Source organism: Narcine bancroftii, chromosome 6 (assembly GCF_036971445.1).
Source record: "Narcine bancroftii isolate sNarBan1 chromosome 6, sNarBan1.hap1, whole genome shotgun sequence".
NCBI classification, from domain to species: domain Eukaryota; kingdom Metazoa; phylum Chordata; class Chondrichthyes; order Torpediniformes; family Narcinidae; genus Narcine; species Narcine bancroftii.
This window is the reverse complement of record NC_091474.1, coordinates 190,862,817-190,879,078: the sequence shown is the minus strand read 5'-3', so window position 1 is coordinate 190,879,078 and position 16,262 is coordinate 190,862,817.

Here is a 16,262-nt window from a genome sequence, read left to right as displayed (position 1 = left end):
GGAGAATATTCTCGGCGACACTAGGTATTATTCTATTTAGTTGAATCCTAGCGAAGATTTTGCCTGCAATGGAGAGCAGCGTGATTCCCCTGTAGTTTGAGCAGTCTGATTTCTCGCCTTTGTTTTTGTACAGGGTGATGATGGTGGCATCACGAAGGTCCTGAGGCAGTTTTCCTTGGTCCCAACAAAGCTTGAAAAACTCATGCATTTTGGCATGCAGAGTTTTGCCGCCAGCCTTCCAGACCTCTAGGGGGATTCCATCCATACCTGCTGCTTTGCCACTTTTCAGTTGTTCGATTGCCTTATATGTCTCATCCTGGGTGAGGACCTCATCCAGCTCTAGCCTTAGGGGCTGTTGAGGGAGCTGGAGCAGGGCGGAATCTTGGACTGAGCAGTTGGCACTGAAAAGAGATTGAAAGTGTTCTGACCATCGGTTGAGGATGGAGATCTTGTCGCTGAGGAGGACTTTGCCGTCTGAGCTGAGCAGCGGGCTTTGGACTTGGGGTGAGGGGCCGTACACAGCCTTTAGAGCCTCGTAGAAACCCCTGAAGTCGCCAATGTCCGCGCTGAGCTGGGTTCGTTTGGCAAGGCTAGTCCACCACTCATTTTGGATCTCCCGGAGTTTGCGCTGAAGATGGCTGCATGCGCGACGGAAGGCTTGTTTCTTCTCTGGACAGGACGGCTTTGTAAGGTGAGCCTGGTGGGCAGCTCGCTTCTTTGCCAGCAGCTCCTGGATTTCCTGGCTGTTTTCGTCGAACCAGTCCTTGTTTTTCCTGGAGGAGAAGCCCAGTACCTCTTCAGTGGATTGCAGTATGGTAGTCTTCAACTGATCCCAGAGGGTTTCAGGGGACGGGTCCGTGAGGCGGGTTGCATCGTCGAGCTTTGCTTTGAGGTTTGCCTGGAAGTTTCCTCTCGCTTCGTCTGACTGCAGGTTTCCAACATTGAACCTCTTTCTGGGGGCTTTACTGTTCCTGGGCTTTGGCTTGAAGTGAAGGTTGAGCTTGCAGCGAACCAGCCGGTGGTCAGTGTGGCATTCCGCACTGGGCATGACCCTGGTGTGGAGCACATCTCGTTTGTCACTTTCTCGCACCAGGATGTAGTCCAGGAGGTGCCAGTGTTTGGATCGGGGATGCATCCAGGTAGTCTTAAGACTGTCCCTCTATTGAAAAAGAGTGTTTGTAATGACAAGCCGCTGTTCTGCGCAGAGCTCCAACAGGAGGTGCCCATTGTCGTTGCACTTGCCGACGCCATGCTTGCCCAGGATTCCTGGCCAGGTTTCTGAGTCTTTGCCGACGCGAGCGTTGAAGTCGCCAAGGATGACAACCTTGTCGGCTGTAGGGGTGCGTTGGATGAGGTTGCGCAGGTCAGTGTAGAACTTGTCCTTTTCTGCTGGTTCCGCCTGGAGGGTTGGAGCATAGACACTGATGAGGGTGATGCAACGCTTGTTTTGAAGGGGGAGTCGCATGGACATGATTCGGTCCGAGTGGCCTGTCGGAAGGTTTTCGAGTTTGGAGGCAATGAAGTTCTTGACCATGAAGCCTACACCAGATAGGCGTCGTTCATCCGAAGGCTTGCCAGACCAGTAGAGTGTGTAGCCCGCGCCGCGTTCTTGGAGGCTGCCTACATCTGCCAGGCGGACTTCACTGAGAGCGACTATGTCGATGTCAAGTCTGAGGAGTTCATGTGCAATGAGGGCAGACCGATGTTCAGGTCGGTGGCTGTCAGCCTTGTCTAGCATGGTTCTGATGTTCCAGCATGCTAGCTTGAGTTTGTGAACATCTTTTGAGGGGGAGGACGTGGAGGGGGAGGCTGTTTGTGTGGAAACCCATACCTCTGCATTGCTTTGACACAAGTATCCAAGATTGTTGACAGCGTGGAAATCCCTGCACATTTGATCAGGGACCCTGGCTACCCACACAAGCAGTGGCTGATGAAGGGTTTCATGCAACACCACATACCTAATCACCATAAGTGCAAATTCAACCATGAGCTGACCTCAGCTTGAATGGTTGTGGAGAATGTTTTTGGATGTCTCAAAGGTTGCTGGATAAAATGACTGGGATATTAGTATTGTCTTTGTGTCTGATGTTGTTGTTGCCTGTTATGTCCTGCATTAGATATGTGAGATTAACAAGGAGCACTTCCTGGAAGAGTGGATGATCAAGGAGGCCATATAGGTTCTTTAATGGGGAGCAACAAGCAGGGTTCAAATGGCTTTATGTGAGGCTATCATGTCCATTTTGAGTGCGCCTGAGGCACACAACTGAAACATATCACTGAAATGTAAACAAAGTTTATTGCACATCTGATAAAGTAGTGCATCTCAAAATTTTAAACATATTGGAATGAACCTTGAAAAGTCATATAACTTTTTTTAAAAAAAAACAGCTAACATCTGAAGTATAAAACTATTTACATCAAACTTTGGAAATAAAATTTTGTTATTAGTGGAAAACTATGTACATCATATTCCCTTTACACTCTTAGTCCTCATCTTCTTCTAACAACTGCATGCAAGAGGTGGTGAAAGAGATATCTGCAGACAATGAACCACTGCTAGTTAATGTTGGCCCAGATACTGAGGGAACTGCGAGGTTGGGACTGTACATGGGGGTTGCCATACGGGCAGGTGGATGATGGTGGGAGGAGGCAGGAGGCAAGGGGGAAGTCAAAGCTAGGCAGTGGGAGGGAGGAGAACTGAATGGGGAAAAGTGATGATGGAGGCAGAATGGAGAAGTGTGGAAGGGGAAGGCTGAGGGAGAAGGGATGTGGATGCATGGAAGAGGGACTAGGCTGAGGGCAGGATGAGGAAGGAGACTGGAGGATGGATGCCCAAGGTTGGAAGGCATAGGAGGGAGGCACAGGGCCCACGAGCACCCCAGTCGATGAGCCAAGGTCCCTCATCACGCCCATTTGCATTTCCTGGCAGATCTGTTTTAGTCTGAAGAGGCCAGTCCACACCCCCGTTCCTGCCCCTCCGCCTCTACCTGTTGTGTGTGAAACAGCATTTGCACCATTTCCACCTGCCTATACTGCGGCAGGCAGTGTGCTCACGGTCCTCCTCATCGAAGACTTGCATCAAGTCACGAATCTCAGACATCATCTCCTGCATCTTCGTTGTCTTCCTCCTCTTCTTCTTCCCTTTGGTTCCTGCATAGCAGTGCAGCACATAGGAGATTACAGAGCTGGCACATTATGGACAGAAACTCACAAGACACAATAGATAAACGGCACAGATTTAAAAAGCAGTTCTTACCTGGATATGGTGCTGCAGCAGAGGCGGTTTCTAGGTCACTTCCTCTCTTGCTTGCAGTTTATGTCCTCTGGATGGCTGGGGTACCGATAGTGGATGAGGTGGAGGGGGTGGATGCAGAAGTGGATAATTTGGGGGGGATGGGGATATGGCACATGGGGCAGATGAGGGACCAGGAATGGATGGGGAATCTGGGGCAGATTAGGTACAGGGGGAATTGGTTTCCTTCACCTCCTCCTGTAATCGTAAACTGGTTTATGGTGAATGTACAGAGGCCCTCTCACTGGGATCCATATTGGCCAGTAGGGACAGGGACTATGCTGACTTGCTAGTACCCCAGATATTATAAGCTTGGTCATAGTAGGACCAGTCCACCCACTCCTTCTCACTCCTCCCATTGTGATCCTTAACCTGCAGAAACTTCCTCTGAAGTGTCTTCAGTTTATTTATCACTTGGGACATCCCTGGGGAACCCTATCTCCCTGAGTCTGGCTGCAATTGATCATAAACCTTAATGGTTCCCATTAAATTTAATGTCTCAGCCTTCTACAGCCTCAGTGAGAGGAGCACCTCCCTACCCCCCCTCCCAGTTTACTACCATTAATTTTATTTATTTTGTTAATTTACCTCATGTGAAGGCTCCTACAGGCTGCCTAAACATGTAGTGAAAGCACTCATGCACAAACATCATCAGCATTGTGTCCCAGGATACCCCATGACCCTTTCACATTGGGCTAATCAGCACGCAGGTGTCATCAGATGCTAGCGATGATACAACCTACCTTGGTTGCCGATTAAAAAAGCTTTCACGCTGGACCCTTAACTAGTAGATTGGCCGTCAATTACTAGGACAAGGTGCCGGTGTGAAAGGGGCTAAATTGTTTGCTCTATTGCAGTAATTTTTTTTTGCATTTGAATAACCATATATATTTATTGTCTTTTTTATATTTATTCTCTTTTTATTTAATAAGTTCTTTTTTCTTCTTTGGCTTGGCTTTGCGGACGAAGATTTATGGAGGGGTAAAGTCCACGTCAGCTGCAGGCTCGTTTGTGGCTGACAAGTCCGACGCGGGACAGGCAGATACGGTTGCAGCGGTTGCAAGGGAAAATTGGTTGGTTGGGGTTGGGTGTTGGGCTTTTCCTCCTTTGTCTTTTGACAGTGAGGTGGGCTCTGCGGTCTTCTTCAAAGGAGGTTGCTGCCCGCCGAACTATGAGGCGCCAAGATGCACGGTTTGAGGCGAGATCAACCCACTGGCGGTGGTCAATGTGGCAGGCACCAAGAGGTTTCTTCAGGCAGTCCTTGTACCTCTTCTTTGGTGCACCTCTGTCTCGGTGGCCAGTGGAGAGCTCGCCATATAACATGATCTTGGGAAGGCAATTGTCCTCCATTCTGGAGACGTAACCTACCCAGCGCAGTTTGATCTTCAGCAGCGTGGATTCGATGCTGTCGGCCTCTGCCATCTCAAGTACTTCGATGTTGGAGATGAAAGCGCTCCAATGGATGTTGAGGATGGAGCGGAGACAACACTGGTGGAAGCGTTCTAGGAGCCGTAGGTGATGCCAGTAGAGGACCCATGATTCGGAGCCGAACAGGAGTGTGGGTATGACAACGGCTCTGTATACGCTAATCTTTGTGAGGTTTTTCAGTTGGTTATTTTTCCAGACTCATTTGTGTAGTCTTCCAAAGGCGCTATTTGCCTTGGCGAGTCTGTTGTCTATCTCGTTGTCGATCCTTGCATCCGATGAAATGGTGCAGTTGAGATAGGTAAACTGTTTGACCGTTTTGAGTTTTGTGTGCCCGATGGAGATGTGGGGGGGCTGGTAGTCATGGTGGGGAGCTGGCTAATGGAGGACCTCAGTTTTCTTCAGGCTGACTTCAAGGCCAAACATTTTGGCAGTTTCCGCAAAACAGGACGTCAAGCGCTGAAGAGCTGGCTCTGAATGGGCAACTAAAGCGGCATCGTCTGCAAAGAGTAGTTCACGACAAGTTGCTCTTGTGTCTTGGTGCGAGCTTGCAGGCGCCTCAGATTGAAGAGACTGCCGTCCGTGCGGTACCGGATTGTGATAGTACAGATCTATCACCAATGTACATAGTGTATATAGTTACTGTATCTAGACTGTGCTTACAGCGATTGGCTGAGAGCTAAGCCACACCTATTGTTTGGGCCTTAAAGGGTTGTGTCCCTAGCCAGGTCGGATCATTCCGGACTGGTCGGCCACCTGTGAAGAGCTCCGGTCTTTTGCTAATAAAAGCCTTGGTTTGGATCAACAAGTCTTTGGTTCTTTCGACGAGCTCTACAATTTTATTAGCAAAAAGAATTTTTTTTGAAAGGGATGGAGCGTTTAACTCGGCCAGAAAAACTTGATATCGACCCACAGTCAGCTACAGCCTTCAAAGCCTTTAAGTTCTGGCTGCTGAACTTTGAAAACTTCCTGAGATTCATTCAGGTAGAGGAGGATAACCAGCGTCTAACAGCATTGCTGTCTATGGTGTCCTTGAGAGTCTACGAGAACATCCAGGATGAGACCACTTACACCGCAGCCATAAAGGTACTGAAAGGACTGTATGATCAACCGGTGAACAGAGTTCATGCCCGGCTCATGCTTGCGTCGAGGAAGCAACAGCCCAGCGAGTCCAGCAGGGCATATTTACAAGTATTAAAGGCATTGGGCAAGGACTGTAACTGTGTGGACAAAACTGCTGCCGAGATCACTAGCGACCTCGTCCGGGATGCCTATGTGGCCGGGCTCCGATCGAACGAAGTGAGGCTGCGTTTGCTCGAGCAAGGGGTAGAAAAACTAGAGGACGTGGCCCGGATTGCAATCACAATGGAGGATGCAGCCTTAAAGTCCACCGAGCTCTCTAGGGACTGGACCCCTCGTTCTGATGTGAGTAGAGTGCCCTTCTACCCTACCCCTGACGGTCTGTCGGCTGCTGCTACCCTGCCCCGTGCGAACCCGAAATGTTATTTCTGCGGGAGGGACAAGCACAGCAGATCCCAGTGCCCAGCAAGAAAAGCCAGGTGCCAGAAGTGCCTTAAAAAGGGCCACTTTGCTGCAGTCTGTAGGTCTAAAATGGCCGCCAGCAAACACAGTGCCTCGTGTGAAGCTCAACCGCCACTATCCCATTCAAACTCTTCTTCCCCAGAGCTCTCGTCCAATGAGAGCGAGGGCTCCCCTGCACGGCAACGCCTGACGTCACGGAGACGCCGAACCCGGAAGGGGCAACCCACCGTCGCAACCATGGTGATGGCCTGCCTCTCGCCCCCGTGCGGAATACTTGACACTACCGCCGCTGCTGCCGCCGCCACAGCCACCCCCGGGGCCGACGCTACCGCCGCTGCTGCCGCCGCCACGGACGCCCCCGGGGCCGACGCTACCGCCGCTGCTGCCGCCGCCACAGCCACCCCCGGGGCCGACGCTACCGCCGCTGCTGCCGCCGCCGCCACGGACACCCCCGGGGCCGACGCTACCGCCGCTGCTGCCGCCGCCACGGACACCTCCGGGGCCGACGCTACAGCCGCTGCTGCCGCCGCCACGGACACCCCCGGGGCCGACGCTACCGCCGCTGCTGCAGCCGCCACAGACACCCCCGGGGCCGACGCTACCGCCGCCGCAGCCACCCCCGCGGCCAACCAGTTGCTCACCCTGGCGTCCATCGCTGACGACCGCCAGGGCCCGACCGCCGATCGCGAGCAACTACAAACCCCACGACTTACCATTCACCCACCGACGCCGCCACAACAGCACTTCCGGGAGGTCCTCCAACCTGCTCATCGAGCGTTGACTACGTCATCCCGTTGCGTGACGTCATCCCGTTGCGTGACGTCATCCCGTTGCGTGACGTCATCCCGTTGCGTGACGTCATCCCGTTGCGTGACGTCATCCCGTTGCGTGACGTCATCCCGTTGCGTGACGTCATCCCGTTGCGTGACGTCATCCCGTTGCGTGACGTCATCCCGTTGCGTGACGTCATCCCGTTGCGTGACGTCATCCCGTTGCGTGACGTCATCCCGTTGCGTGACGTCATCCCGTTGCGTGACGTCATCCCGTTGCGTGACGTCATCCCGTTGCGTGACGTCATCCCGTTGCGTGACGTCATCCCGTTGCGTGACGTCATCCCGTTGCGTGACGTCATCCCGTTGCGTGACGTCATCCCGTTGCGTGACGTCATCCCGTTGCGTGACGTCATCCCGTTGCGTGACGTCATCGCGCAAAACTCGCCTGTCAACTGCTTCAATAACATTAAACCAGCAATGCTCTCATCCCCTCACCAGAGCAATGGAACTGATTAAAGTGCATGGACACTACACCAATTGCTTATTTGACTCTGGGTCAACTGACAGTTTTATCCAGCCAGATCTGGCCCTCCGTTGGGGACTTGACATTATCCCCACTACCCAGAGGATCTCATTAGCGACGAGGTCGCACTCGACTGGGATAAAGGGGTATTGCATCGCCACGCTGGAAGTACAGGGCGTGACGGTCACCCACTTTAAATTATTCGTCCTTCCCCAATTGTGCGCCCCAGTGTTGCTGGGATTAGACTTCTAGTGTCAGTTCCAAACGGTGTCCCTACACTTTGGGGGACCCCACGCCCCCCTCTCGGTCTGCCATCGCCCCACTCCCGAAGCACCCGAGCAATCCGCCCCCGTGCCCCGGGGCCAATCCTGCGGCCTTTCCACACTCCGGATTGCCCCGCCAGCACTCTTCGCAAACGTCACCCCTGGCTGGAAGCCTGTGGCCACCAAAAGTCGGCAATATAGTTACGAGAACAGGCAATTCATTAGGAGTGAGGTGCGTAGATTGCTGGATGAGGGCATCATCGAACCCAGTTCAAGCCCCTGGAGAGCCCAGGTGGTGGTTGTCAAGAATGGGGAAAAACTACGGATGGTGGTCGACTATAGCCAGACCATTAACCGCTTCACACTCCTGGATGCGTACCCCCTGCCACGCATCACGGATGTGGTGAACCAGATCGCCCAGTACCGCATTTTCTCCACTATTGACCTACGTTCGGCCTACCACCAGCTCCCGATCCGCTGCGAGGACCGACCATTCACGGCCTTTGAAGCGAATGGGCGGCTATATCAATTTCTCAGGGTACCATTCGGGGTCACAAATGGTGTCGCGGTCTTCCAGCGGGAAATGGACAGGATGGTGGACCAGAACGGGCTAACCGCTACCTTCCCGTATCTGGACAATATCACCATCTGCGGCCACGACATGCAGGACCATGACGCCAACCTAGACAAATTTCTTCAAACTGCCCGTCAGCTAAACCTGACTTACAATTTGGACAAGTGTGTTTTCCGGACCACACGACTCGCTATTCTAGGTTGTGTGGTGGAAAACGGGATAGTCATGCCAGATCCTGACCAACCGTAGGTATTACCAACCGTAATACCTACATCCTTACGGCCATCGACGAATACTCCCGCTTCCCATTCGCTGTGGCCTGCCCAGACACCACTGCCACCTCAGTGATACAGGCCCTTCACAGTATTTTCACCATCTTCGGGTACCCCAATTCCATCCACAGTGATAGGGGGTCCTCATTCATGAGTGCAGAGCTGCAACAGTACCTTCTGGAGTGTGGTATTGCTTCAAGCAGGACCACGAGCTATAACCCACGCGGTAATGGCCAGGTCGAGAGGGAGAATGCCACCATATGGAGAGCGGTTACACTGGCTCTCCGGTCTAAAGGTCTCCCCACCTCTCACTGGCAGGAGGTTCTCACTAGTGCCTTACACTCCATCCGCTCCCTCCTAAGTACTGCAACAAATGCCACCCCCCACGAAAGGATGTTCCTTTTCCCGAGGAAATCCGAATCGGGAACCACTGTACCGGCATGGCTCACCGTCCCTGGCCCTGTCCTTTTGCGACGCCACGTCCGGCACTCAAAGAACGACCCCTTGGTCGACCGAGTGACTCTACTCCACGCGAACCCACATTACGCATACGTGGAGTTCCCAGACGGGCGGGAGGACACTGTTTCAGTGTGGGACCTAGCTCAGGACGCGGTAGACCCAGCAAACCCCCCAACTCCTTATGCTCCAGGCCCCGTGCCGCAACAGAAGGACCAACAGCACCCCAATGACTCGGGCCACCCTGCCGACAAAACGACTGGGGAATTGAGCGACGGAGCAGTCGCACCCGATGAGCCCGCTGGCGACACCACTCCAGCGACCCCAATCCCGGCACCACGGCAGTCACGCCGGATGGTCAGACCCCCTGACCGCTACAGTCCTTGACCTACCCCTTCCTTTTCATTCTCTCCCTCGTTTTTGTTTTTTTTTCCAGGGTCAATTCTCCAAGAAGGGGTGAATGTGATAGTACAGATCTATCACCAATGTACATAGTGTATATAGTTACTGTATCTAGACTGTGCTTACAGCGATTGGCTGAGAGCTAAGCCACACCTATTGTTTGGGCCTTAAAGGGTTGTGTCCCTAGCCAGGTCGGATCATTCCGGACTGGTCGGCCACCTGTGAAGAGCTCCGGTCTTTTGCTAATAAAAGCCTTGGTTTGGATCAACAAGTCTTTGGTTCTTTCGACGAGCTCTACACGGATGTAAACAGCGTCTTCATTGTTGAGGTCTTTCATGGTTTGTTTCAGCATCATGCTGAAGAAGATTGAAAAGAGGGTTGGTGCAAGAACACAGCCTTACTTCACGCCATTGTTAATGGAGAAGGGTTCAGAGAACTCATTGCTGTATCTGACCCGACCTTGTTGGTTTTCGAGCAGTTGGATAACCATGTTGAGGAACTTTGGGGGCCATCCGAGGCGCTCTAGTATTTGCCAAAGCCCTTTCCTACACGGTGTCGAAGGCTTTGGTGAGGTCAACAAATGTGATGTAGAGTTCTTTGTTTTGTTCTCTGCACTTTTCTTGGAGCTGTCTGAGGGCAAAGACCATGTCAGTAGTTCCTCTGTTTGCACAAAAGTATTTAATAAGTATGCTATTTAATAAGTATGCTATCATATACAGGTATATCCTATTTTACAAATACTCACTTTACAAAAATTCACTTTTGTGAAGAAACGTGTTTGTTTTTACGAAAGGATTTGAAAATTTCACTTTTACGAAAATAGCCTCAAATAGTAGTGAATGGGTCTGCTTTACGCCATTTTGGCTTACGACAGGTTTCATAGGTGTGCTCTAGTTTCATAAAGCAGGGTTTACATGTTTAAAAAAAAATACAGTAAAACCCCTGGTATCCAGCACCTGAGGATTGTTAGATGCCAGATAAATGTACTTTTCAATTGCTTGAGACTTACTCTTCCAATGTGTAATACAGCAGCATTAAGAGTAAACAGTTTAGACAAAAATACTATACTGTATTTACACTGAACAAACTTCACTGGCATGAATATATAAACCTTAAGTATTTTACTTGATTTTCAGTCACATTCTTTGAAAATAACTGTTGCTGCATCTACAGGTTCCTCCCCCTCCACAGAGCTGCCTGAAAAACGAATAACAACATTATAAATAATTAACCCCCTTCCTTCCCCAAGTTTATAACTAAAATATCTGGCTGGGGTGACTCCGACAAAGCAGGGATAAGAAACACTTTAAGATTGTCACCCAAATGGCAAGAGGCATCAACCAGTTCTTTATCCTGGGCTATGCCATTGCTGTTTCACATACCTTTATTCAAACAGCTGCTATGAGCAAAACACCATCAAGGTAGTTCATGGGCTGAATATTTGCTCCTATCTTCACCAAAGGTTTATGTGTTACTTTAGAGAACATTTAATTTTACTATTTTAAACTCATTTTTTTTTTTAAACCTATTATTTTATTCGTATTTATTTTTAAAATTTATTTCCCTCAATTTTTTTTGCTGTTTGCTGGATGCTGCGAGTTGCTTGAATTCTGGACACTATAGATTTTATTGTACCTGTTCAGCTGCAGCACACAAGATAATAAACTCATCCTCAATCACAATTTTACCTTCTGCAACCCGGGAGATCACAACTGTGCAGAAGGTAGTATATTTGGCAGTGCAGCTGTTATTGTTAAAGGACTATTTGCTCATAGATAGAGAAAGCAGTCTTAAGATCAATAACCTGAAAGATCTAACCCTTCAAGAATATGGTCCGTTTCTGGCAAGAGTTTCATGTTCAACGCCCAAGTGAAAAATAGAAGCGACCAAGAATAAGGTCTGTCACTGGCTGTTCGGGTTATGGAAATTCACTCTTATGGAATTCACAGATCATCTTCAAAAATTTGAAATATTAAATGAAATTGACTCATGGAATTAGTGTGGGGAAAATTACATTAAAAGTAAAATGCAAAAAAAATGCCTATTTTTAATTTTTCAATTCTCATTTCTAGATGCATGTGCAGATGACATCATTTCTTATTAGCATTGCAGGTTCATTTTGCTGTGTAGTAGCATTTTTTTCCAAACCTTTTCCATATTATTTTTCAAGATGTCCAAAACAGGAACAGTAAATTTAAGTGCAAACAACCATGTTTAAACAAAAACAACCATGTTTTGGAATTTCACCAAATGAAAAACTTCATATTATACAAAGGCTCAATAGCTAAAATTGTGGGACTTGCAAAAGTGTCTGCAGTCACTTGTGTCTCCAAATGCAGCTGCTAGTCACTGAAGAAATATGTGCTGTCAGCCTCCAAAGCAAAGCTCTTAACTGGCCCCCTGCTGTGAACCAGCAGCTGCAGTGTATACTATCATTATAGCTGTGAGAGAGGGGGAAAAAAAGGCCCTTAGGAACACATCTCTACTTGTAACATGGAATTCAATTGAGAAAACGTTTTTGTATTATGAAGAATTGAGATACAGATAGTTTTCTAGGAATGCAGAAGTCACTTTTATTGCAAAGTCCTTGCTCAGTGTCAGGTTGTTACCACTGGACAACTGCTTGACAACTGATAGAAGTATTAAATGAGACAGAACATAATTCAATGCATTTGCATTATTGAGAAGTATGCAATTTTTTTGAGCTTCCAAAGGAAGGCTCTCAAAATTCGCGTCTTGTGGAAAATATATTTGAAATTGTCGACATCAAAACTTCAACTTTGATAATCAACAAATTTAAATACAAATCTATCTTGCATACACAAGCATCTTGGATGGGGTTATTGGAAGCTAATTGGAAGGATTCAAATTAAAAACCTTCATGATCCACAGAATTTCAGAATGTTTCAGTTCCTGGCAGTCAAAATTATTTTCACAAAGCTCAATTAATTCCCACGATGCTAACCTCTTCAACTGGCTCCAAACTTACTTCAACAAGGATTCTCCACCCCTACTGAGGACCCCTTTTCCTGCCTTAAGCCTTCTTTCTCCTTTTGGACACCTTATTCTAGCCACCTGCCAACTGATATCTTAATTTCAAACTGCTGCCGAGACATCAATCCTCTCGACTTCCCCATTCCACTCACCTATTCAAATTTTACCCCCTCAGAATACAATGCCATCCATTCTCTCTGCAGGAATCCAATCTCACCATACAAGGTTGTGCTAACTTCTATCTTGCTGAAGCTATGTCACCTCCTCTTACATACCCCTTTAACACACATCAGGCCACCATATTCTGTCCCATCACTGGCCTCCGCACTTCTAGTAATTGCCCTCCACAGTATTTAATCTAATTTTTTCCCCAACACTTCACTGCCTGGTCTTGCCTCTTACTCAAGATCCATAAATCCAACTACCTCAGGAGACCTATTGTCTCTGCATGGTCCTGCCCGCACAAACTGGTAGCATAATATCTCAACTCCATTCTGTCCCTCTTGGTACCATATGACCATATAAGCATTTACGGAGCAGAAACAGGCCATGTTGGCCTTTCGAGTCCGCACCGGTTCACTGATTTTGTGCGCCCTCTTCAGGCATTGGTCCCGGTAGATCTTCATTCAATAACGATGGACGAATTCAATGCAGGTGGAATCTTATTGAAATTGAAAGCAAGATTGTTGTCCTGGCACCACACAACCAGATTCTTGATCTCCATCCTGCTTTCTGACTCTTGTGTATAGTGAATGCAAGGTGACAATAGCTATTTCACACAATTACAGTCCCTACATCCAGGACATCACATACTCTCCCTGGCTGCACTGCCTCATTTTCACTATGGACATCCAGTCCCAAAACACTTCTATCCTCTCTAAAGGCAGTCTCAAGGCTTTCTGCTTCTTCCTTAATAACAGACCTAACCAGATCTGTTCCATCACCACCCTCCTAGGCCTGACAGAAATTGTACTTGCCCTCAATAGTTTCTCCTTTGGCTCATGGCACTTTCTCCAAGTCAAAAGTGTAATTCTGGGTACTCACATGTGTCTCAGTTATGCCGGTCTTTTCCTTGGATATGTGGAGTAATCCAATGCTGCCAGCAAGTCTCAACTCTTCCTCCATGACAGTGACTACATTGGTGCTGCTTTCTACACTTACAACAAGCTCATCAATCTTAGCCACATTGCTTGCAACACATCCTGACCTCAAATTTACTTGGTCCATCTCTGTTAACGCTCCTCCCTGACTTGACCTCTTGGTCTCTATTTTGGGAGACTAACTATTTATAGGCATCTTTTATAAACCCACTAACTCTCACAGACACCTTGACTACACCTCTCCCCACCCAGTCTCTTGTAAGAGCTATTTCTCTTTTTTCTTCTTTCTACCTTTTTCTGGTCTGCTACAGAAACCTCATTTGCATGTGTAGCTGAGAATTATGTTAAAGGGTGGAGCGGAGCAATGGAAGCACTCACATAATTCATCTCATTGTACGTCTATAAACTGAAACGGTTTATAAAAATGTCAAAATAAATTCTAATTGCATCCTTCAGAATCAGGAACAAATAGGATGGCCCTATGCTCTATCTTCTGAGCAATAGGTCACTAATGTCAAATAAGATCAAAGAGCCTTCTTGGCATCCCATCTTATTTTTACAGATAATCAGATAGTGGGTCTGGAACAAACCATCTGGCAGCTGACCAGTCTACATAACTTCCAGCAAATAATCTTCCATTCAGCAGCCCTTTTCAATGTCTGCAAGATACAAATCAAACATGTGAAGGAATGCTCCCAAATATTGGAGGATAGTACCAAAAACATTGTTTGACAAAATACAGGCCAAAACACCTTGGCTCAAACAGCATCCCTAGCTTGCATTTTAATTATCCATTGCCCCCATTGTAGACACCACAACCAACAGTGTGATGGCAATTTAGAAAATGCACTTCATGAGTTTCTTCTTAGGGCCTCCCAAACCTGTAACATCCTGCATCTAAAAGAAGGGCACCATCCCAAATGCACCTCCATGTAATGTCATTCTAACTTGGAAAAAAATACATCACCCTTTATTTTGACTGGAGAAGATTGAAAGATCTGCTACAGGTGTTCAAAAACTTTAAAGGCTGAATGGCATAGAAAAAAGTGTGGAAGGATCAAGAACACAAGACACTAACACAGAATGCATAAATTTAAGGCAACAAAAGAATATGAAGCCTTAATTAGCACCTAGTACGCATGCTCAAGAGGGTTGTGAAGATTGCGACTTTCAAAAGGATTAGGAATTGAGAGCAATGAATTCTAGGGCAACATACAGAGGAAAGGTCTAGTTGTAATATACTTGTATCTCAGAATTAAGAACCAAAATAGCCATCAATATCAGCTTCATTATTTTATCATTTATTATTTTTACTTTAAAAAAAATCATGTTGTAAGATGGTTATAATATGAACGATTACACGATGAGGCTGCTGCAAAACACCACCTTTCATGACTTGTTCATGCCAATGAATTCTGATCATACCTATCCCCACTGAACAACAATATGGGAGTAACCTTCACGATATGAAGTGCAGTGACACAAGAGCAGTGGGAAAAGGAGTGTTACCATCACCTTCTCAAAGGCAAAAGGGAAAAATACGTTAAATTTTGATCTTAACCATAACCATATAACAATCACAATACGGAAACAGGCCACCTTGGCCCCTCTAGTCCACACTGATCTAATTGATCTCCTCTAGTCCCACCTACCTGCACTTTGCCCATAACCCTCCAAACCCCTCCTTAAATGACAAAATTAACTTTGCTGTGACCACCTCTTCTGGAAGGTCATTCCACTCAACCACCACTGAGTGAAGAAGTTCCTTCTCATGTTACTTCTGAACTTTCCCCCCCCTAACTCTGAACTCATGACCTCTTGTTTGAATCTCACCTGCCCTCGAGGGAAAGTGCCTATTCACATCTACTCTATCAATCCCTCTCATAATTTTAAATACCTCTACCAAATCCCCCCTCAACCTTCTACGTTCCAATGAATAAAGACCTAATCTACTCAATCTTTCTTTGTAATCTAGATTCTGAAATCCAGGCAACATTTTAGTAAATCTTCAATGCACCCCCTCTACCTTACTGATATCCTTCCTATAATTTGGTGACCAGAATTGTACACAGTATTCTAAATTTGGCCTCACCAATGCCTTGAATAATCTCGACATCACTTCCCAACTCTTATATTCTATGCTTTGATTTATAAAGGCCAGCATACCAAAAGCTTTCTTCACCACTCTGAGATTTCACCTTCAAAGAACAATGAACTGTTATTCCTAGATCTTTCTGTTCTTCTGCATTCCTCAATGCCCTCCCATTTACTGCATATGTCCTGCTTTGATTATTTTTTCCCCAGAATGAAGCACTTCACACTTATCGGTATTAAACTCCATCTGCCATCTTTCAGCCCACTCTTCTAAACGGTCCAAAAACTTCTGCAGTCTCTGAAAACCTTCTTCACTATCCATAACTCCACCTATCTTTGCAGATCATCCAAATCATTAATGTAAATATCAAATAACAAGGACCCAATACCGATCCCTGAGGCACACCGTTTGTTACCTTCCTCTATCTGGACAGACAGTTATCCACCATGACTCTCTAGCATCTACCTTCTAGCCACTGTTGAACCTATTTGACTATCTCAAACTTAATACCTAGCGCCTGAACCTTCCTTCCCAACCTTCCACATGCAGCC